The sequence below is a fragment of the Salminus brasiliensis genome, chromosome 10 (genome assembly GCF_030463535.1).
Source record: "Salminus brasiliensis chromosome 10, fSalBra1.hap2, whole genome shotgun sequence".
Taxonomy (NCBI): Eukaryota; Metazoa; Chordata; class Actinopteri; order Characiformes; family Bryconidae; genus Salminus; species Salminus brasiliensis.
Window position 1 is genome coordinate 39,065,303 of NC_132887.1, and position 23,060 is coordinate 39,088,362.

General features: G+C 44.9%; 1 protein-coding gene across 4 annotated transcripts in view; it reads left to right on the forward strand.

The window, feature by feature from the left end:
* chrm3a (cholinergic receptor, muscarinic 3a) overlaps positions 1–23,060 on the forward strand; it is a 104,749-nt gene that overhangs the window by 22,154 nt on the left and 59,535 nt on the right. The window contains exons 2-3 of one of the 4 annotated variants that reach the window (XM_072690065.1): positions 6,428–6,515; positions 13,521–13,637. The exons of 1 other annotated variant lie outside the window; for it this stretch is intronic. The gene's annotated coding sequence lies outside the window, so the exon portion shown is untranslated. The remainder of the gene's footprint in view (positions 1–6,427; positions 6,516–13,520; positions 13,638–23,060) is intronic. 2 more of the 4 variants (XM_072690067.1, XM_072690066.1) reach the window with 2 other exon arrangements.

Sequence of the window (23,060 nt, forward strand, 5' to 3'; positions counted from 1 at the left end):
ATGAAGCTCAGTGGGCTTTGAATGGGCTTTGAATGTGCTTTGTGGTGTCTGGCACAGAGACAATAAGACTGTTGCGAGGTAGAGTTGATGTGGATCAGAATTGTTGTTTCAGGACATCCCACAGGTGCTTGATCGGATTAAGATTTGAGAAATTGGAGATTTGAGATTTGGAGGCCAGGGCAGAAACATGAACTCGTCATCATGTTCCTCAAACCATTCCCGAGCGACGTATACAGAATATTGCAGAACACATTATCCTGTTGACTGAGGCCACTGCCATTGGGGAACACCATTACCTTCACAAGATGTATCTGGTCTGCAAAAATGTTTCGGTAGGTGGGACGTGTCAAATTAATGTACACTTGAATGCCTGGACTCAAGGTTTCCCAGAACAACAATGCCCAGAGCGTCACACTTCCTCAGACACGCTGGTGGTCCAGCTAGAGCAAAAGAACAGTACTAGTCAGACCAGGTAACCTTCTTCCATTGTTTTAAGGTCTGGTTCTATTATACAGTAGGTGCTTTTGACAGTGGACGGAGCTTAGCTTGGCCACTCCCACTAGTCTGCGACTATGTAGCCTCTTACCGTAGACATCATTAAATATTTCTGTGAGTAGTCTTTCTGCCGGTTTAGACCAGACAGTTAAGTCTAGTGTGCATTTTAGTCCCTCAGGTCTTCAAGGCTGACCATTTCACCTGCATCCATGAAGTCATGGTCGAGGACCGTCTAGCGTAGGGTCTGAGTCTGTTTACAGCTGGCATTAACATGCATTTCATATCTAGATTTACTTACTCGTACCTGGCTCTGATGCATCAGCCAGCAGACGCCAGTGCCGGCCAGCACTGTACTTGAGTGATTGGGGAGAAAGTGCCATCTACCCACCCTGGAGAGGAAGGCCAATCGTGCCCGTTGTTGCCACTATGACCCATTCCTTGGATCATAGTGGCAACACCTTAGTCCACTGGACCACTCTGGGCCCTCATATCTGGATCTACTTTAACCGGATTCTGTTTTCACCGGTCACTAAAATGCATCTGCAGTGTGACCAGATGAGATCCGATCTTACTGTCCCGTGTAAAAAGAGTCATCAGCACCTCTGAATGTGGTTTGATGGTAATCCGATCACAGTGCGCCTTGGGGGTGTTTACACCTGTCTTTTTGTGCAGTCAAGTGAAATCCGAAGGTGATCCGATCACCAAAATCGTGTGTTAATGCCAGGCGTAAACCGTCTGTCTGTCCCTGACCTTGGCATGCACCTGCTTAGAGCTAATTGTTATTGTTGTTCGCTCCATCTGTGTTCTTGGTTTATCGGTGGATAAAGTTCACTTGTCCAATCAGCTACTGTGTAAATTCCTCCATGGGTGTTAATTTCATGTTGACACAGATGACAGGTGGTCATGTGTCAGGATGCAGCTGCCTTTTTAATTTAATTTTTTGTAATTTTTTTATTGTGTAACAGGATACAGTGAAATCCTTTCGCTTGCTCAGTGAGCAGTAACCCAAATGATTCTTCATCAGACGTGCTGATGTTTTGATGGAGGCTTTTTCCTTTTCTGGACAAGAGGATTTGGGGGGTTGTGAGCCGTGGATCACTCTGCAGCCTGCCCCTTAAGCCTCGAACCTCTTCAGTATGGGCACGGCTAACTATCTGCCCATTCCGCTCTACACGCACATACTGTTGCGCACACTTCAAAGCCCTCAATGTGTGCATTAACCCTCATTAGCAGATCAGAGACAGGCTCCGAAGAGGTCAGAGTTGAAAGGCAAGGTCAGTGCAGTCCTGCCAGGTGAGGTTAGCCCACCACAGCTGATGTGTTTTGACAGCAGTAGGAGGATTAAGGTTACTCTGTGTCTGATGAATACACACTGGGTTCATTACCAGCGAAAAATGTCACCCCGGTTTCATTAATGCATATCCGAAACTGCCGACCCTCCGTGAAACCAGACTTCACGAGTGTGGAGAGTTGAGAGGCTAAAGAAAAAAAAGTTCAAACTGATTATGTTCAGAGTGAAATCGCTGAAGTCAGCGGTTTGAATACATTTATAAAGGAATATGTATTTGTCTTTTTAGGTTTGGATATCTAATCAGTCCTGCTCTGGAATGAAGCCCTCAATTCTGTTTCTTTTTCCTGGGTAAATTCTGTTCGCTAGCCTTATGTTAGTTTAGCTAATAAGTTGAGGTAATGTTTTTAATGGTCATAAAAAACATACATGGGTCAGGCTTGGAACTTTTTATTTATTTATTTACACAATGCCTTTCAGGGCCTGAAGTTCCTATTACTGGCATGACGCCGACTACAGAAAGACAACACGACTTCAGCAGTGTTTTTAGAAGTGTGAAAAGCAGTGTTTTTAAATGTGCTCTCTCGCTCGGGGGAAAAAAAAAAGTCAATGGAAGCATTTAATAGCCGATGGAAGAAAATGAGTCTGGTTGGTTCTGTAATTGGTCTGCTTGCAAGTAGCACTGTGTACAAAACTATATTCACTGGCAAAGGAGTTTAAACACACGTCAAAAACGAAGACGTGGACTAGACTGAATAGCGTTTGGTGCTCCAATAAAGTAAACGCCATCACTCTCGCTCCTCTGACCCAAGTCGTGTTCATCTAGCAGCCAAATTGGAGTCAGAGGGCAACGTTTTTTAAAACAGATTAATAAAAAGGGTCGAAATGTACTTGGGCAGCTGTCCATATACCTGGGCACAGTGCCAAAGTTAGTGTAGCCTATGTATGGGAAACACTGTAGATAGTTTAGAATATAATTTTTGCTGCAGAATTTCTATAAATGTAATATATACATATTTTAATATGTAGTGTAATCTATTGTGGCTATCATCCACTCGCATTTTGGTCTTTTCTCTTTTTGACATTTATTGACATGTGAATTCTCCGCTTGTTCTTTATATTGTTTCTTTCTAATTTCATGAATAGAAATGCTCCAAAATGACTTAAAATGAAATATTTCTGCATTGACTTCTATTAAAGATTAAGAAGGTATTTTTCAAATCCTGTGAAGTTACCGTTTTGGAGAGAGTTGGGGCTTGTTTTCCAGTTTTCCAGTGTAAAGAACCGTTTAAAAGTCTAAGACCTTGTCTACACCTGGTCCGTATTGGCTATCAGGATTATATCTGGATAAGACCAAGCCACATAAAACTGCAATTATAACTGCACCCCAGACTCCTTTAAACCAGCTAAAAATCCGATCCAGGATCAAACTGCTTCAGGAGGTGGTCCGATCTGAGACGCATTTGAGCTACAGGTTATAGCAGTAAACACCTCCATCTCTCATAGATACCTTCCACCACCAAAACCCCTCCCAGTACAACCGCAACACCAGTAATAGTTGTCACACAACGAGCAAAATCTGTATAATCCGTCCCACACAGATCGGATTTCACTGACTAACCGGAGACTCATTTGACTACCGAGTCTAAACACACGTGGCTGAAATCTTACCGGGATGCAATCCAGATACCAGTCACCAAGTGTGAATGGGGTCTAAGGAACCTCGTGAAGGTCCTTCATGGTTTTTTATGGAAATAACCATTTGAAGCTTCTCTGTTTTGAAGTGTTCTTTGCTGGTTCAGGACTTCAGGTTTTGTTGTTCCTTTGCTCGAGTTCCCTGTGGCCACAGTGCTGCTCCAGAGCTAAGAATGACATCATCGTGGTCCACAGCCATTGAACACTCCTTTAGCAGTAGCTCTTTGCTTTGATGCTGGCTCAGCAAAAAACGCCACGGCATCACCTAGTAACACAGGCCATCTTCTGCTGCTTGCTAATAGATTTCAGCTGGGCTGGAGTTCAAATCCAAGACCTTCATTTCCTGGTGATGGCCTTGTCCTGAGCTCAGCGTTTGTTTGTTTGTGTGTGTGTGGGTGTGGAGAAAAAGAAGGTGAGAGGGTGCATTACCTTTACGATTCTACCTTTATCTCTCCCTTATTCAGTTCCCTTTATCCTGCGGCTCAGCCACTCCATCACCTACAGCACAAACAGCTAAACTCCACTCAAGCAGCACCAGCCTGGGGTCGAGTGCCACAGCATGAAGGTTATCATCAAACACTTTGAGCGCTCTGCGTAATGGCTAAGGTGACACAAACATTGCAGTGCTTTAGAGGCTTGGCTCTGGTAGGAGGTGGAGTTAGCATCTGCATTCAGAGCCCAGGCAACCCGATCCGGTCCACCAGAGGTCCATTCGGAGGCTACTTCAGACATTCTCCAGCTTTTATGTGACTCCCAGTGCTGGCTGTGCTTTGTGCTTTGCTCTGAAGACAATCTGAATTCTCTGTGGTATGGATTCCACAAGATGTTGGAGATTCTGGTCCATGTTGACATGACTGAGTGTCACGATACACTGCCACTGCAGCCTCGGCTTTCTGTTCTTGGCTGACCGAAGTGGAACCTGTGGTTTGCTTGAGTAACTGTAACCTTTCTTTTAGCCCCAGCCTCTTTTAGTTCTCTTTAGCCTCTTTTAGATAATAGAGGTAATCTATTATCAACCAGGTGTGTCCGTCTGCAGAACCGCCACCCACTGGATGTGGTGTGTGTGTGTGTGTGTGTGTGTGTGTGTGTGTGTGTGTGTGTGTGTGTGTGTGTGTTTTATTTATTATTATTTTTTAATTATTATTTTGAATTAATTCCACCGTTCTGAGTAAACTTTACAGAGTATAGTTCTGAAAGTCCCAGATTGTCAGCTCTAGAACCACCTACACCAGCCCAAAATAAGTCACTGATACAAATGAACAGACCTTGTTGGAATAAACTGATACAAATGATCATGCTGACCGTGTCAAAATAAAAGTCTCTAATGCAAACCAACATTCAGACAATGTTAAAGTAAGTCTCTAATACAAATACTTTTTTAATTTGCTGATCGGAAACTTTAAGGCAAAGCTGATTGATTAGTTTTATTGCTTCTGCTTTGTTTTATTGGACTTTTAATATTAGTAGATATTATTAAATATCTGAGTATGGTTTTCATCTTTCATCTTAGTCTTCATTGTGTTAGTTAGCTAATGAATAAAACCGCTTAAAGCTACATTTAAAAACCTGACACAGACATAAGTTATTTAGTAAGTGATAAATAATCCTAATAATCGATTATTCGTTTCAATAACCGATATATTATTCGACTATCAAATTAGTAGTTTGTTGCACAACTGAGCACAACAGATATTTGCAAAATGATTCCCCCATGACTTCACTGTTCAGTTCAAGCTCTACCTCCACCTGTGTATGAGAGTGAGCGCATTGGCTCAGGAATAACCAGGACTTATTTTCAGACTTTTCTACCCCTCGTCTGTCAAAGCTCTATTTTCCCTCAGTTGCCGCCGCTGACAGTCGTTTCACGGTAGAATCTCTGACTTTTCCTGCAAGGTGAGATCTCTGACATTAATAGGCTTTCCTGATTATTTCTGCACCAACATCAATCATTACCTGCTCTCTCGCAGAGTAGTCACTCTCTCTTATTGCCAGCTGGGCTGTTCCCCTACTATTATTGTAATGGTAGGATGGAAAGTGCTGCCAGAGGACGCATGAAAGCGGAGTTTTTAGTGAAGCCCCCGACACTTACACTGACCAGCCAAAGTTTGGGACGTGCTTTTAATGCACGCGTCCAGGCTTTAATTCTAATTTCCTTTAAAAAGAAGCACAAAGCTGACAGAACGACTTAGAAACGTTGAAACGAGTAATGCCAGAACTCCTGAGTTTCAGCCCCTTGTTTTGATGTCATGTTGGCAACTCTGGGGGGGAGGGGGGCAGGAGTCCAGCACAGTTTGCTGATTTTCCCTGCTCTAACAGACCCACTGAACCCAGCATTTAACAGGTGAGTTGAATCAGGTGTGCTTCAGAAGGAAAAGCTCTGAACTGTGCAGGAATCTGGCCCTCCAGGACCGGAATTGCCCACCTCTACTCTAAGGGTTTTTTTTTTTTTCCTTCTCCTGTAAAGTTGCCGTTTTTGGAGCTACAGCAGCGATGATGGCAACAATACACTGCATCACATACTGTTTATGTTACAGCCTCATTGCAAGGTCTGCCTGCACAATTGTGGTATAACAGGTGCTTTAGAGAGAGAAATAGAGGAGAAACTTTGTCTGGGCTGAGGGTGAGCAGCTCTGTCAGGTTCAGGAAGGGCTAGAGGAAAAAGCCTGACCACACTCCAGCGAGCAGCGCTCTCCAGGGAGTGCACGGAGGGGGCTTTATGCTGACATTCACTGAGGCAAAAGAAGAATGTTTTTCTTGCTATCATAATCTCACTCAGACGTTTGGTAAGAGCTCAGGCGAGGAAGGGAGGGTGGGTTCAAATCCCTGGATGGACAGGAGGCATGCTGTAGGACCATCATCCTTCAAGAACACACACTAAACTGCACAGTACTTCCTCTAGGCAAGCTCACTTGATTTATCTGCGTGTGTGTCTCTGTGTGTCTGTGGCAGGAAACTATCTCTCGGGGCAGAAATGTACTGGAGGCCTGGTAGACGGATGAAGCTGAGGAGCTAGAGGGGCAGAGCCTTTTGGTTTGAGGTCAGTAATTCATGGCTAAGATTAAAACGGGTTACACAGTTTTACCCTTAGCCCGCATGTTGTCCATCAGACCAGTTTTGAGGTCAGCCAAGTTCAAGGCGATCTATTTATTTATTTATATTTTTAGTTCCGTATAGAATGTTCTACACAGAACCATACATTTCTCATTCTGAAGATGACAGTTTTCTTTCCCGCTTGCCAATTACCCAACCCACTTGTTAGTACACCCCCCCCCCTTCCCCCCCAAACATCATGTGTAATGCCCCCGACACTGGGAGGGTGAGGACTGACACAAGCTCAACCGGCCACTGTGTCGCTGATCCAGCATGAACAGGCAATCAGCGCTCTGAGGAAAGCGCCGGGTACCCAGCTCTGATGCATCGGCTAGCAGACGCCTATGCCGGCCAGCATCTAAACAAAAAGTGATGTGGTGAGAGAGCAAGAGAACAATCTACCCACCCGGAGAGAGCAAGGCCATTTGTCCTCTCTCAGGCTCTGGCTGCTGAGGACATTGTAAAATGTTAAACAGTGTTTCAAATGAAACGTAATGCCTTTTGGAGGTCCGTTCTCCACCAGTTGTCCGGATCTTCCACTCACGTGGCTCTTCCGTAACTTGGAGGTTTATTAGCATCAAAATTCTTGAGTAAAACGAACAGTTAAACTTCAGAAATTCCATTCTACTTTCTCCAGGATGAGGAGACACTTGTGTAAATTAGATTAGTGTATTGCTTTAAGTAAACTCTGTATGAAGCAATCAGTCGCTGTCAGAACTACAAAGAAGACTTTGAACCTACATCAATCCTTAATGTGTTTTTATAATAAGTACCTTCAATTTCCTTTGTTAGAATAATCAACTTGAAGTTCCTGAAAGAGTAAAAGCAGAACAACAGCAGAACTTCACAGGATGGCCAGCTTCAAATAGCACCTTCATCTAATCTGATCGGATCCTCTATTTGTCTCATGCAGTGCTGTGGATCTGTCCAAGCCCATATATGTTCATATTTGTGTGGTTTACTCGACAGGATGAGGGCCTGATAGAGAAAGATCAGTGCTTATTAAAGCAACACATGGGTGATCCATCTGAAGCTGGCCAAAGCCTCATCATCTGTGCATCATTCGGCATTAATAACATTAGTAGCACGTGGAAGGCCTGAGGCCTGTATCTGATAATGCTTTGGGCTCATTTGTCTGTTTTTGGATGGAATATGAGCGATCAGACCAGCTCTGGTAATGTGTTTTCATAAGCATATCTGTCCACCTGTCTGGACGTAGTTGTGTATGTAGGTGGGTGTGATGGACAGGGTGGACTTGGGGTTTGCATCCACACTCTCTTCTCACCACACACACACTCGTACTCAACGGCTCAGGAAATACTTTGCGTTGCTCTACACCGGCATCATCACCGTTCAGTATTTATGAACACATCTCAGATACTGAGTATCTGCTGATGGTGAGATAGCCATAATTGCAATGTGGAAGATAATCCAGATATGCAGGGCTCACGAAGAACCTGAATACAAACAACCCAGTTTAGGCTGGATATGTTGGACAGCCATTTTGGAGCACGAACGGCCAGATGGCTTTCGAGGGGTGTACCAAAATCACTTGATCATTTACCTTTTTTCTCAAGTATTTGACTAAGTCCTGATACCGATACCTGGTCCTCAAGTATCTGACGATGCCAAGTCCTGATACCGATGCCTTATTCTCAAATATGTCCCGATGCCCGTACCTCATCCTGAAACATCTGCTGATACCAAGCGCCCGTATCTAATTCTTCCAATACCAAGTACTGATACCGATAACTGATTCTCAAGTATCTGATGATGCCAAGCACCAATACCTGATGCCAAGTACTGATACGACACGTAAACCTGAAATATCTGACGAAGTCCCGATGCTTGATACTCAGGTATCTGACGATGCCAAGTCCCGATACTTGATACTCGGGTATCTGGCGATGCTAAGTATCGATACCTGATGCCAAGTACTGATACCAATACCTAATCCTTAAGTATTTGACAATGCCAAGTTCCAATACCCATACCTTATCCTGAAACATCTGCTAAAACCAAGCGCCCGTATCTAATCTTTGGATATCTTCCGATACAAAGTACTGATACTGCTACCTGATCCTCAAGTATCTGACGATGCCAAGTACTGCTGCCCATACCTGATCCTCAAGTATCTGCCTCATAGGTGTACAATAGAAGCATTCATTTGCTCCCTGGTGTTGTTATGGTCCTACATAGAACCCCTGTTGAAGAACCATTTTTTTAGGGATGTACAAATATTCTATTTCTATTTCAACAATTCTAAATCAAAATACAAACAAATGCTCATTAAAGAAATTAAAGAACCACTGAAAAATTAAATGGCCCTGTGAGTTTGCATGGTTTTGTATAGAACCCCTGCCTTTAGGCAAGACCCCCTGAAGCACCCTCCTGCGTTTTGAAGCTCAAACACAGATGATGCTACTTTCCATAGAATTGCTCAGCTCGTTCAGTGAGTCACAGTTATTCCTTAGAAGACTCAAAAAATTGCATCAAACATCTTGGAAGACCAGTGAACGAGCGACAGCAGCAACACCAGAGCAGTCCTATTATATTGAGCTAAGCCGTGTACACCAGGCATGAGTGCCAGATCTGAAGCCATACGGCCTGATCTGAGGCGAAGCCTGGAGCTGTTAGTCGATAGCTCCGTAGTTTGTTTACGCGTTAAATTGACGTGCAGGCTCGACCGTTTTCTGAAGCCTTTGCGATGCTGCATATGAAAACTGGCTCACTGTTCAGACAAGGTGTAAGATTTGAGGAAGGACTGGGGGCTTTGAACACAGCTGAGGTTCTTGCGTTTCTCAGAGGATCGGCTCTTGTCTTGAGGTGTTCGGCTCGTCCCGACTGTCGCTCTGAATGCCTGCTCTTCTGTTCTACGCCCGGTTTCGTCAGAAAGTGCCCAGAATTACACGTCCACAGTGATTCATCATCAGCACTCTGTCCGCCTTTCTCCCAAAGAGAGCAGAGAGAGGGAGAATAATGTGTGTGTGTGTGTGTGTGTGTGTGTGTGTGTGTGTGTGTGTGTGTGTGTGTGTGTGTGTGCACAAATGCGTGTGTGAAATGTGATATAAAACCAATATCAGTCTGGAATCCATGCTGTGAAAAGCCAAGCAGACTGATTTACATTAGGCTTTTCTTTGATCCAATTGAACTGCTTGTGTGTGTGTGTGTGTGTGTGTGTGTGTTAACTACTGTGTGTGTAAGCACATTATGGAAGCAGCAGTAGCCTTCTAGGACCCATACTGTGAACACTGAAGCAGGCTGATTTACCTTTTTTGTTTTTTTTTCTTTTTCCTCTGATCCTCATTTCAGGATGTGTGTGGAGTGAGGCTCACACTCTCTCTCCTCACTCTTACTTTCTATCTCTCACTCGCTCTCATACAAATAAAACATGACCCTGACCAGCACATGTGGTGTCCAATCCTTACAAGTCTGCAGTACCGGCTGTTTTGCTGTACTGCTTAAAGCAGCATTTTGCGAGAATTGCTATTTCATGCTCTTGGGCTCCCCCTACAGTTGGGATTCGGGGCCCTTCCAGCTTCAAGTATGGCTCGGCTCAACCAGACTTCCTTTAAGATCTACGGAAGAGAAGCATCCAGGCTTTTTTTTTCTGTACTGGCACCAAAGTGGAGGAACAAACTTCCCCTGGGTGTCCAAATGGCAGAGTCCCTGTCTTTAAACCCAGACTGAAGACCCTCCTCTTCAGAGTGTTGTGTCTCCAGACTGACTTTTGTATGTAATAGTATCTAAGCTTAGAGGTCTCTTTTGAATCCTAGCTGATACAAACTAGCCTGTGCCTTAGGTCGCATCTGGAGGACACGCTGTACACACGCATTTCTGGACAAGCTGAGAGGTGAAGAAGCATGTGGACTGCGGCAGTATAGTGAAATTACAGGGTTTCACACTAGTGACTTGGGTTACAGCATTACGCAGTACTGTACTGTACCCTTTATGAGCACCGCTGGGCAGTGATGGCTCAGTAGTTAAACCACTGGAATATTGATCCCAGGGCTGTGGATTTGATACCCAGCTTAGTCAGCGTTGGGCCCTTGAGCTAGGCCCTTAACCCTCTTTGCTCCAGAGACACAGTCAGCCACGCTACAGTGCAGGTGCTCTTACCCCAGGTTTTCTAAGCTGAGAAGAGGACCGTTCAATTTAAGAGGATCTGATGTACTGGGGGTTTTGTTTGTGCTGCTGCGGTAACGGAGTGGCCCTCGAGAAGGCCTCAGGGATTTGTCCAGGTGTACGAGGGCACAGTGACGCGAGTGGAGAGTGTTGACCGCGTAATCTTTCTCTGCCGTCCGTTCCATTCTTATTTATTCTCTCCCACTTTCACTCCCCATTCATATCTCTCCCTCTCTCTCTCTCTCTCTCTCTCTCTTCACACATCTCACCCTCAGTGAATACACACACCGCTCAGTTCTGCGTGTGCTCCATCACTGCGGAATAAAAAACAAAAAAAACCTTTCTCTCCAGAAAGATCGTTTTTTAAAACAGAAAAATGAAAACAATAAGGAAGGAAGAAGAATTTGGTGATGATACTATCTGTCCTGAAAAGAAATGAGTGTGTGATTTGTGTCTGGTCAGTGGAAACTGTGTGTGTGTGTTTTCCGATGCCCTGTTTAGATATGTGCTCCCTTTGGTGAATTCCATCAGTAATGAGTTTCCCTTTATTTAAAGGCTGAGGCTGGACCTGGCCTGTCCCCTCCTGTTTAAGCAGCGCACTGAAGTAACACTATTAACAGAGGAGTGCGGAGCATGGTAGTGCCGTAGTGTTTAAGGGGTTGATGAGGGGTCATATTCTGCAGACTCTGCTGAAATGAGCTGTGGTGAAATCCTTCAGTGTGGAGCAGTACAGCTATATAAGGGCAGATTGGACTCGTGAAGAGACGGTGGATGAGCCTGGCTCTGATTCTGATCCCCGCAGCGACTCTGAGGAAGATGAGCCACTGTTCTTCAGGGCCTTTTAAAATAAAGGGATTGTGAGAGAGTCTGTAAGCTGGGATGGATCTGGTTGTTCGGGTCATCCATTGACTACTGCAGCTAGCCTTTTTTGAGTTTCGCTTTAGGAAAGGGTCTTAACAGTGGGATGCAGGGGGGGGGGGGACTGGGTCCATCTATTGATTGCTCTGCGTTCAGCCTTTTTGGAGTTTTGCCTAATGGCTTAATGGTCAGAGAAGAGGGCAGGGGAGCAAAAGGACACCTGTTTGATCCCCTGGACCAGCTAAGGTGGACTTCAACAAGACACCTATCCTCCAGTCGGGGGGGGTGGGGAGGCACCCATGATCCCCTGGACCAGCTATGGTGCTCTTGAAAAAGACCCCTATCCTTCAGTCGCTTCCCGGGCTGAGGTGGCTGCTCAGTGCCTGGCTCTGATTCTGATCCATGACATCCTTTTAAAGCCTTCTGAAAAAGGCCATCAGAGATTACCATTGCCATAAAGGATCCATTGCCTGGTTCGTAGGGATGTGTAGGTAGATGGTACTTGTCGTATTGATGTCCATGCAAATATCCAAACCCAGGCTTTCCCAGCACAACACTGCCCACCGCACCACCCCCCCTCTGTTCTGGCCTGCATCCTCTGACTTTGTATGGATGGTGGAACATTGTTCGGTAGTCACTGCTGTGTTTTATAGTAGTTTTGCTTCTGGTCTGGGGGCACGACCAGCCATATGGCACCCCTTAGAGATCGGGCACTCTGCTCAGGGATACAGCAGCGATGGCAGGATGGCTGGAATGGAACACCTTTTTGGTTCGTGGCCAAGCTCTGAGCCCAGACTCCAGGTGGTGTGTGGGCAGCTTCCAGCAGCATGCTGTGATGTGTCCAGTTCCTTTCTGTCACAACTACGCTCACTCAACAGGATCATAGCTGTATGGAAGACTGGTGTGATCCGGTGTGGTCTGATCCATGGCTGTTTAGCATGCGTCTGGAGGTACTTTTGGTCTGAGTTAAAGTGAGGGCTGTTGGCTTCCTTTTACGTGATAGTGCTGCTGTAAAGAGGCAGGAGCATTCAGAAGCACAAACCTTTTTGTTGCATGCAGTGGAATACAAATATTCGTGGGAGATTGGTAGGTTCTCAGTTATTTCTCCTTACAGTGAGCCAATACGCCAGTTCATCTGCTAGAGTAGTTAACAGCCAACTCGCATCAGTTACCGGGACTGAAGTAGTTAACATCTAGATAACATCAGCTATAGCAACTTAGTTAACATGTAGCTAAAGAGGATTAGCTCTAGGGTTTTTTAACGTTTGGGTAACGTGGCCTACGTCAGCTGGAGTAGTTAACATCTAGATTACATCATCTACGTGGGCTAGAGGAGTTAACATCTAGTTAACATCAGCTAGAGTAGTTAACATCCAACTAAACTAACACCCAGCTAATGTCAACTAGAGTAGTTAAAATAGTAGATATAGTAAATAGTAATACGTAATACATTGGCTAGAGTAGTTAACATCTAGCGAACATCTAGCTACCATCAGCTAGAGTAGCTAGCCTGGTTAGCACCTTCATATCCAGACACTTGCAGATCTTTGGGGGAAATGTGCAGCCTTGCAGTTCGTAACTGACCTTAGTTCAGTAGTTTGGTGCTCTCTCGTGTAGGGTGCAGTGTTCAGACCGGTCAAAGGGAACCAGACTACAGAACAAGATAACAGATCTGCCCCTAAGCAAGGTGGACGTGAAGGCGGCCTAAAACGTGCGAATAGCCGACTGTTATTTCCATTTTCTGAAGAAATACCAAAGGGGAGGGTGGTGTGTGGTGTGTTTGAGGGATGCACCTCGTCGCTCACTCTGATCAGAGCACATGATGATCTGAATACTACCATCTTATGGCGACAAACGAGACCCTGTGAATCGGTCGTGTTTCTGAAGTGACTCATTAATGTGAGCACTGAGGCTCCGAGGCTTTTGTTCTGTGACTGTTCTGAGGTAAATTCTCTCTGTGTGTTTACAGGCTCTGTTTCCAGGACAGCATGATCTCCTCTTCATTCCTGTCTCTGAGGCTGGAGGCTGATCTTAACTCAGCGGTCAGAAGGTGACCACCTCACTGCTTCAGTCTCAGCGCTGCACGGTCAGTAACCTTTGGTTCATCGTGTTCACTCTTAGATTTCTCCACAGACTCACTTTGGTCTTTTACTGTACTTGTTCTTAGCGGTCAGACGTGTTTTTTCCTTATACATTTTAAACCACCCACCTAATTTAATGTAGGTCCCCCTTGCACCACCAAAACAGTAGGACTCCACAAGACCTCTGGACACCTTCAGACACCTTTAGCAGCAGATCCTTTAAGTCCTGTAAGTTGTGAGGTGGGGCCACCATGAGCTTCCCTGAGCCTTGAGTGCCCATGACCCCTGGTTGTCCTTCTTTTGGAGCACTTTTGGTAGGTACTGATCACGGCATTCCAGGAAAAAAACCCAAAGACCTGCCTGCTGTTTTGGAGATGTTCTGACCCAGTCGTCTAGAACATCACTGTTTGGTTCTTCTTGTCAAAGTGTCTCAGATTCTTACGCTTGTCCATTTTTCCTGCTTCAACTCCTTCATCACCTTCAAGAACTGACTGTTCACTCATTGCCTAATCTGCAAATCCACCCCCCTGACAGGAGCCACTGGAACTTGGAACAGGACCTCATCAGTGTTGGCCACTTCACCTGTGAATAAGATGTCCAAGCTCATTTTTCATAGGTGGACAGAAAGGCGGACACCGGACAGACAGATTTATAGATTTATTAGTTGGCTGATTATTAACAATGACAAACATGCAACACAGTGCTGTGTGGATGTGAAGGCCACATTAGGAGGCGTGTTAATCGTGGGCAGCGGTGTGGACGGCTCCCTGATTTTGAAGAAAGCTCATGTTGTTCTGCGTGGGCTCGTGCTCGGTCAGCACAGAGTGGAAATCTTTAGCTCTTAATTAAGGCGCTGTCACACGCAGAGTGAAACGCCTCAGTCGCTGCATGGGATCAGCCAGAACATCCATCAAAAACGACCTGCCGCCAACATTACTGATGGGGGGCATGGCTTTACAACACCACAGCATGATGAGAGAGAGAGAGAGGTTTCTGGAGAACTGGGGGGATGAGCAGTGTAAGGACTGGCCGGCCACCGTCGCTTTAAATCACTATATTATAAAGGTAACACTACATTTGGTTTCCCAGTGCAACTGTTTAAGATGTCACCCATCATCAGAGGCTTATTAGTTCAAATCCCCGCATGCAGTGCTCACATGTTGCTAACTATCAGTGCATCACTCATTCCAATTCCATCTGAAGTCATCAGTTTTTAGTTCTGGTCACAGTGTCATTTTTTTTTCTAAGACCTCCCCCTGACTGTGATTGGTTTTAATCACCATGTTTGTTCTGAAACCTCCCATCTTCTCATCAGAAGGTAATGAGTTCAAATCCCAGCAATGCAGCAGTAATGAATGTTGCAAATTATAATGTGCATCACCATGTCCCAAATACAAGAAGTGTTGTTTGTTTTAATGACTGTGATTGACTTCTAATTGCCATGTTGTTTACACTAAGACCTTACTTGACTGCTCTTGATCTTAATTTGCTGAGTTTGTTGTTTTAAGACCTCCCCCTGACTGTGATTGGTTCTAATCACCAGGTTGTTTTTTTTAAGACCTCCCATGACTGTGATGGGAACTAATCACTGTATAGTTTGTTCCGAGACCTTTCCCTGACTGTGACTCCTCTTAATCACAACATTATTTGGGTAGCTTTCATGCGGTTGCCCAGTGCTACAACTGTCTAAAATTTCACCTCATTATCAGGAGGCTACGAGTTCCAATTCTGTGACCAAAAATGTTGCTGGTTATTAGTGCATCAAGAGCAAATAAAAAATCATAAAATCATAAATGTTTGTTCTAATACCCCAATGTCTGTGATTGTTTCTAATCACCTTGTTGTTGGAGGCTATGAGTTCCAATCCCAGCCATATTGTGAAAATGCAAATTATGTCACAAGGTCCAAAAAAAAAAAGGTTGGGCTGCAATTTGCTGGCTGGAATAGATGCCGTTCTCTCATTTGAGAATCATTTAAGAAGCTCGTTCATTTCTTTCAGACCGTCACTGAAGTAATCAGCTGATGCAGAAGCACCAGCACTGTTTAGAATTCTCACTGTGCATCCTAGCTGCTGTTGATATTTGTCCTTTCCAACACATTAGAGCAAGTGTGGAGCTCATTTGGAATATTTTTTAGAATGCTGTCTGCTTGGGAAGGGGGGCGCCTATTTGCCTCCTCTTGTTACTGGATAAACGTGGTTTGCTGAGGCCCTGCTCTTGTTTACAGGTTGTTGATTTAAAGGAATTGGATTTTATGAATTTAAATGACCTGCGTCGCGCCCGCATCCATTCCGCAGGCCAGGTCGCGCTGTCAGAAAACATTTCTGTGAATTTCACTCAAACGCAAATGAAATATGCTGCGGAATATGAAAATGTATTGACTGGCCACTCAGACAGTCTAAAAGGTCGTGGAGTTTTGTCTCTCTCTCTCCCCTTCGTTTTTTACATTCCTTCTGGTTTTGTCACTTTCTTTGTTTTGGGGGCAACCATAGCTTACTTATCGTGGTAAGGTTTTAAACCCTTGCCTGTCGGGTGCAAGGAGATGAGGACCAACTTTTTTTTTTTCCTCCCTTCTCCCCTCCCTCAGGCTAAGGTACCTTTTGGGCAAGATTCTAATCCCCAGATGCACCGCACCAGGTGTATGTACGTTCACTGCCATGGATGGGTTAAATGGCCATCTTTCTTACTATGAAATTATGGTTTCCACCTGATCTCCACGGTTATTCATGGACCTGCTTCCTGACTGTAGTTAGTTCTGATCACTGTTTAATTTATCCTGAGTTCTCTGCCTGACTCTGATTGGTCACCGCATTTCTGTGGTGCCACTCTGTATTTGGTTCTAATGACTTTTCGTCATTGTCATTTTGGAGACGTCCCCTTAACTACAGCCTTTCAGACACGTACGGTAACCAAGGACTTTTCTAAGCATTATCAGGAGGGGATACATGTGTGAATGCAAATGTCCTAATCAGTTGTATCGGACATTACCCCGACTTTATCCCCCCTTCCAGCCCCCTAGCTTGAGTTTTTTTCTATTGGCAAGACTTCTCTACAGGGACTAGACAAGCTGTGTGTGCATTTGAGGGGAAATCTCCATCCCATTTCTCTCTTTATTGCTCCCTCCCTCCCCCCTCCTGTCTTTCACCAGTTTCTCTCTCTCTCTCTCTCTCTCTCTCTCTCTCTCTCTCTCTCTCTCACCTCAGATAACCCTGTCCGTTCCTCTGCCAGTTTTAAAAGTGCGTTGCTTCCTTCAAAGCTCTGTTCGTTTCTCTCCTTATTTATCTCCCCCCGGCTGTCTTTCTCTCTTTTCCGTGCCCGGGTTGTCCAATCTCGCCTGTCACCCAGCTGGGCTTTCCTGACAAACCTATCAGACCTTTTTTATTTTGGCAGGGGAGCCGGAAATACGGCGGCTGGTGCGTTCTCTGCAGAATGAAGTGTCAGCAGTGCTGCGCAGTGGAATGGTGGGAATTGTCTGTGGGGTTGACTTTCAGTCGCGGAGCGCGAGAGGGAAAACGTCTTCGCTCTTCTCCAGTTTAATCCGACCTCCTACTGTGTCTGAGCTCAGTGCCAGGGCAAGGCATGCACTTGCCTACCTGTTCTCTCTCTGTGTGTGTGTGTGTGTGTGTGTGTGTGTGTGTGTGTGTGTGTGTGTGTGTGTGTGTGTGTAGGAGGCAATGGAGCAACTGTAGCTGATGCTAGAATAGTTGGCATCTAGCTAACATCAGCTAGAATAGATCAAGTACTGCATTTCAAATGTGAGCTAGATATTAGCTACTCAAGCTGAAGTTTACTAGATGTTAACTATTCTATGTGATGTTATCTAGCTGTTCACTCCTCAAGCTGATGTTAGTTAGATGTTACCTGCTCTAGCTGATGTTTGTTAAATGTTACCTACTCTAGCTGGCATTTTCTGGATGTTTACTACTCTTAGCTGGTCTTTGTTAAATTGTTACCTCTCTCGTTAATGTCCTCTAGATGGTTACCTACCCTAGCTGCTGTTAGATAGATGGTTACCTACCCTAGCTGCTGTTACCTACCCTAGCTGCTGTTAGATAGATGGTTACCTACCCTAGCTGCTGTTACCTATCCTAGCTGCTGTTAGATAGATGGTTACCTACCCTACCTGGTGTTGGCTAGGTCAAGAAATCTTTGTATTTCAAACATGGTCTTTCTCCCGTGATCGTCCAGCCTTAATAAAGGATAAAGGATAAAAGGATAAAGGTGCACGTATTCGTCACTGTACAGTGTGGACTGTACAGCAAAATGTGAGGTCACCCACCGTCACAGATCAATTAATGCTCTGAAAGGAAGGGAGAGAGACAGTGGGCGCAAGGATAAGAGGCAGAGGTTCGGAGAAAAGATGGATGGGGTGAATTTGCCAGGAAACCGAAAGGAAGAAACGAAAGATGAGCCAGCTAAGAGGCAGGGAGGCAGAAAGTGAGGACGGGACGAGATTTTAATTGGGTGCTTGTTCAGGCTGCGGGGCGTTGTACGTGTCAGTCACAGTAAAAGACTTCAACTTTGCTGTGTGTGTGTGCTTTGAGTTTGTATGCGTGCCGCATCACAACCAAGGTGAATTCGTCTGTGATTTATTTGTTTGTTTCACATCTCGTCATGATTCGTTCGCTAACTCTTTCGTTTGAAGCCCTGACTGACGGCACAAATCGGCCCGAGTCTCGCAGAATCGCAGATTTTCTCTCATTATTTCCATCTTCTCAGAGGAGCTGAAAGCACGAGTCCTCCCTTGCTCTTCTGGCCCAGCTGGCTGCACTCAGTCAAAGGCTGGTGGGGGTGTTGAGGGAGGGGGCTTATCATTGAAATACATGCAAATCACAGAACCGAGCCTGCTCTTTTGGACTTGAGCCATAATGTATATTAGCCTCATGGAGCCAGCGGAGAAGATAAAGAGGCCCCAATCAAGGATGGACGTTTTTTTTTTTTTATGCCAGGAGAACATTACTTTACTTACAGACCTTACCACAAAAATGATCACCGGTCATTAAATCGACCATTAATTACAGAGAACAGGGGATCCGTTTTTACTTATCTGCGCTGCTCCACACTCCGTCTTCGAGCTCCACCGGACTGCAGAAAGCTCTGAAGGTCTGCCTAACAGCACAAGAAGAATTTACCCGGGCTCTTCTGCTTGTCTGCTGTGGACTAGCTTTACATATTCCACTGCAGTCCAGAGCTCAGTTAATGAAGCTTCAGTTTGAGTCTCGCCCCCAAGTGTCGCAAATGCGGTTACATTTGATGGCGCAGACCTGTAGGGTACATTTACCAGGGGTAACTCTGTCCTCAAAAATCATCAGTTTGGGAGTGAATATTCCTGTAATGTTAGAAAGCTTCAGGCTAAAACTATATACAAAGTCTTTTATTATAGTACCATCGGGGGTCTGAACACTGGCGGAGCACTGGAGTGTCCATGGGGGGAATAAAATTGTATTTATTTATTTATTATATGTTGCTTTGTGGTCACAGAGCAGCTTTACAGGAACCCAGTAATAATATTCCAATATTCTAATAATTTTCCAACACAGGAAAACTCCCTCAAAGCTGACGTGAGGAGCATTGGACTCCAGCGGTCAGTCTTCCATGTGTGCCAGGCTGGACAAGTGGGCGGTCATAAATGGATCCAAGGAGTTCAGAGATTGTGAGCATTATCGGAGTGTGGCTAACGACTCCCTTGGTAGTTTGGACTGTTCTGAAAAAGTGATAGAAGGTAACACAGACATGGGAGCCCCCTGAAACCTCAGTCTGCTCTTCCGTCCACAAACCTGAGCGATCACATGCATGCGGTGGGGTGACCACTCCAGCATCTCAGTTTACCACAATTCCCTGTGTGCATGAACGCCTAGATCTGCAACTTTTATCTGAATGGAAACCTGATTTACCAAAAGCTAAACTAAGCAGATGAGTTTCAACCTAGACTGGACGATTGAGACTGTGTCTAATGCTCTGGCCCCTAGAGGTCCTCTACACCCAAACTTGTCATGAATCTCACTTTTATACACAGTAATGCTGGAACAGGAAAGAGCCTTCCCGAGGTCTTCCTGAATGGTGCAGCTGTCTAAATCTAGATCTGATGATGCCACAGCCTGGGATCCATGCCCGGGAGTCTCTGTTAGTGGGTGAGCTGGCCCTCCACCACCATCTCTCAGCATGATGGTGGTCAATTGCTTCTCTAAGTGTGTTTAGCTGTCCAGCGATGTTACAAGCATTCGGTCAGCTGCCTTCATCTGTCTTATCACACGGAATCACGCGCAAGCGGTCACCCTTAGTTAGGAAGCGGGTCTCTGATCATGCTGGATAGTTAGTTAGTGTCTTTTAATTTAATGACGTTTATTGGATGTTAGCGTTCCAGCTAGTCACATAGAGAAAGGTTATTTGCCTCAGGAAAATGCATGCATTTGTGAACGAGTGTGTGTGTGTGAGGGAGAGAGCAAGTCAGAAATGCTGTAGAGATGAAGCCAGAGGAGATGGAAGAAAATGAGCACTGTCTCTCTCTTTTTCTCTCGCACGCTCTCTCTCTCAAATCAGAAGAGCTGGAGGAAATGGAGGGCTGGATTGTTTTGGCTTGTTTTGTCATTTTCTCACAGACTCATTAGAAACTGTTTGGTGCAGATTGTAACGTTTTAATGCAGCTTTCCTTTGGCAAATGCAGCTTTCCTTTGTTTTCCAGAGACATGACTTCAGAAATGCAAATTGTGGAAAAGGTCTTATTGTGAAGTTCTGCACAAGCATGGGAGTGAAGCCTGAGAGTTTGAGACCCAGTCACGCCTGAGCTGGTACCCGAACCGGACTGTCTCTCCTGACATTGTCCTCTATATGTGCATTCAGAGAGAGCAAGACCCTTTATTTTGTCTTGGTCACTTTCTTGTACTTCTACTCACTGACCACTTCATTAGAAACCCATACGTTTCTACTTTCACTCACTTTCTACTTTCACTGGCCACTTTAATAGATACACCTACTATGTGCTTCCACTCACTGGCCACTTTATTGGAAATATTTACCTCATACTGGCCACTTTATTAGAAATGTCAACCCTGGGCTACCAAACAGTGGCCACTTTATTAGAAACCTCTGCTTTCTACTTCCACTCACTGGTCACTTTATTAGAAACAGCAACCCTGGGCTAGCAGAAATTGGCCACTTTATTAGAAGCCTCTGCTTTCTACTTCCACTCACTGGCCATATTATTAGAAACACCTACCCCATGCTTTCATTTTGTTAGATTAGGAAGACAGTTGCAGAAAAGAAAAGCAGTATTTTTCCAACTCAAACATCACAGTGAGAACTTTCCTCCTCCTGACGCTCCTCTCCGCGCCTGCTGCTGTTCTTTTCATCTTAAGCTTAAGTTGTGAAGTTTCTCTTCTTTTTAGTGCTAGTCTTAATGTTTACTCGGATCAGGAGACTCTCAGCATCGCTTCTACATCTGTGAAGCTCCAGGGTTCACTCTGAAAAATCCCACTTGGATCATTTTGATACCCACAGTTTAAATTAGCGAGTGGGGACGTTCTGCAGCTCAAGCGTCCGGAACTTTCCTGCAACTTTCCGCAGAGTAGCGGACTGTAATGCAGAACAAAGGAAGCTTCTCTTTTAAATTGCATGGCTCTGGCTCTGTCCGCCGCTTCAGCCCTTCTTCTAGAAGTTTTTCGGCACACGCTGTTCCATCACAACACACACACACACACACACACACACACACACACACACACACACACATTCTGACTCACTGGCTGTGTCCTGCTGTAGTCACACTCTCAATCCCATGGCCTTTTTTGGCAAAGATGGCCTGTCATTTTTATTTTATTTATTTTTTTTGCAGTACTGTATAAAAAAATCCAATAAATATTACAGCACAGATCACGAGCAGCAGCGTTAGACTTCTCAGAAGAAATGGATCGATGGGTGGTGGTGGAAAAGCTTCAGAGCATGAGCAGTTCGATTTATGTTAGTTCCAAATTATGTAATAGTTATAAAGCATCATATTCAAAAACACAAACATGTACCTTCAGACTGAAGATTTGTGAGCACCAGTAGAACATCTTTCTCCAGCAGCTTTAATCAATAGAATACATGATCACAAATGCAAGCAGATCATCAGTATACAGTCTGCGTCTAAGGTCAGCTGTAACTGAATCCATACATTGACGAGCGAGAGAGCGAGACCCGTCCATGAGACTGTAGACCACTGCACTGAGTGGAGGTGATGGCTGGACTGGGACAGGCAGTAGTCATGCTTTTTTTTTCCCCATTGACAAAAGAACTAAAAACAAATCGACTTAAGTCTGAGTTTTCTTGAATCTCTGGGGTACAAGTCCGAGACAAGTCTCAGATCTCTGGGGACGACTTTTAGTCAAGTCCTGAATGTCTCAGGCACAAAATCCAAGGTCAAGTCTTGAATCTCTCAGGCACAAGATGTGAGCTCTCTGTGAAGTCTTGAATCTCTGGGTTGTCTTGACTCATACACCAAAGATTCAAGACTTGACTCATATTTGACACAGACTCAGGCGATTCTGAGTTAGGTCTTAAATTTCCTGAATTTCCTTAAAAGTCCTGAATTTCTCACTTATACCCCCGGGATTCAAGACTTGACCTTGAATCTTGTGCCCGAGTCATGTCTTGAATCTCTGGGGTATGAGCCCGAGTCAAGTCTTGACTCATACCCCAAAGATTCAAGACTTGACTCAGACTTGTGCGATTCTGAGTCAGGTCAATTTTTTGGGTACACGTCGAAGTGAAGTCTTAAATCTTGGGTACGAGTCTGATTCCCATTTCTTCCTTCCAGGTCCCGTGATGAAGTTTCTCCAACCGACAACCACCCAATCACCTTCCTTTAACCCAGTCATATCTCACAACTAGCTGCACATATGAGAGGGTGACCTGGCTGGAGCCAATTGCACTCCAGCCTGAAGTTCTGAAAGTTCCTTCATTCTTAGTCTCCTTCAACATCATCATGTGCTGATGGCAAGATCAGAACTTCACACTGTCGTTTGGTATCAGACACTCTGATAGAACAGTGGTATTGGAAAGAATGCTGCTGTCTAAAAAACCCTGTGTGTGTGTGTGTTTGTGTGTGTGTGTGTGTGTGTGTGTGTGTGTGTGTGTGTGTTTTTGAATAGATGTGAATAGACCTGCAGCTCCATTCAGATGCTGCTTTCAGCTGCACCTCATACACACTCCTACCTGGCTGCAACCTGGGGCCTGCATTGTCTTTCTCCCCCTTTCATTCACTCAGTCCATGTGTGCATTTGTGCACAGGTTGGCATACCTCACTAGTTGCAGGTTTTGGGACATTAGATTTGTGTGTGTGTGTGTCTAAGACAGTTTGTGTCTTTGTGGGAAGTTGTCCTAATGGTGTTTCCTAAAGGACGTACCTCAATAAACTTTTTTTTTTTTTTTTTTTCGTCAGTCAGACCTAAA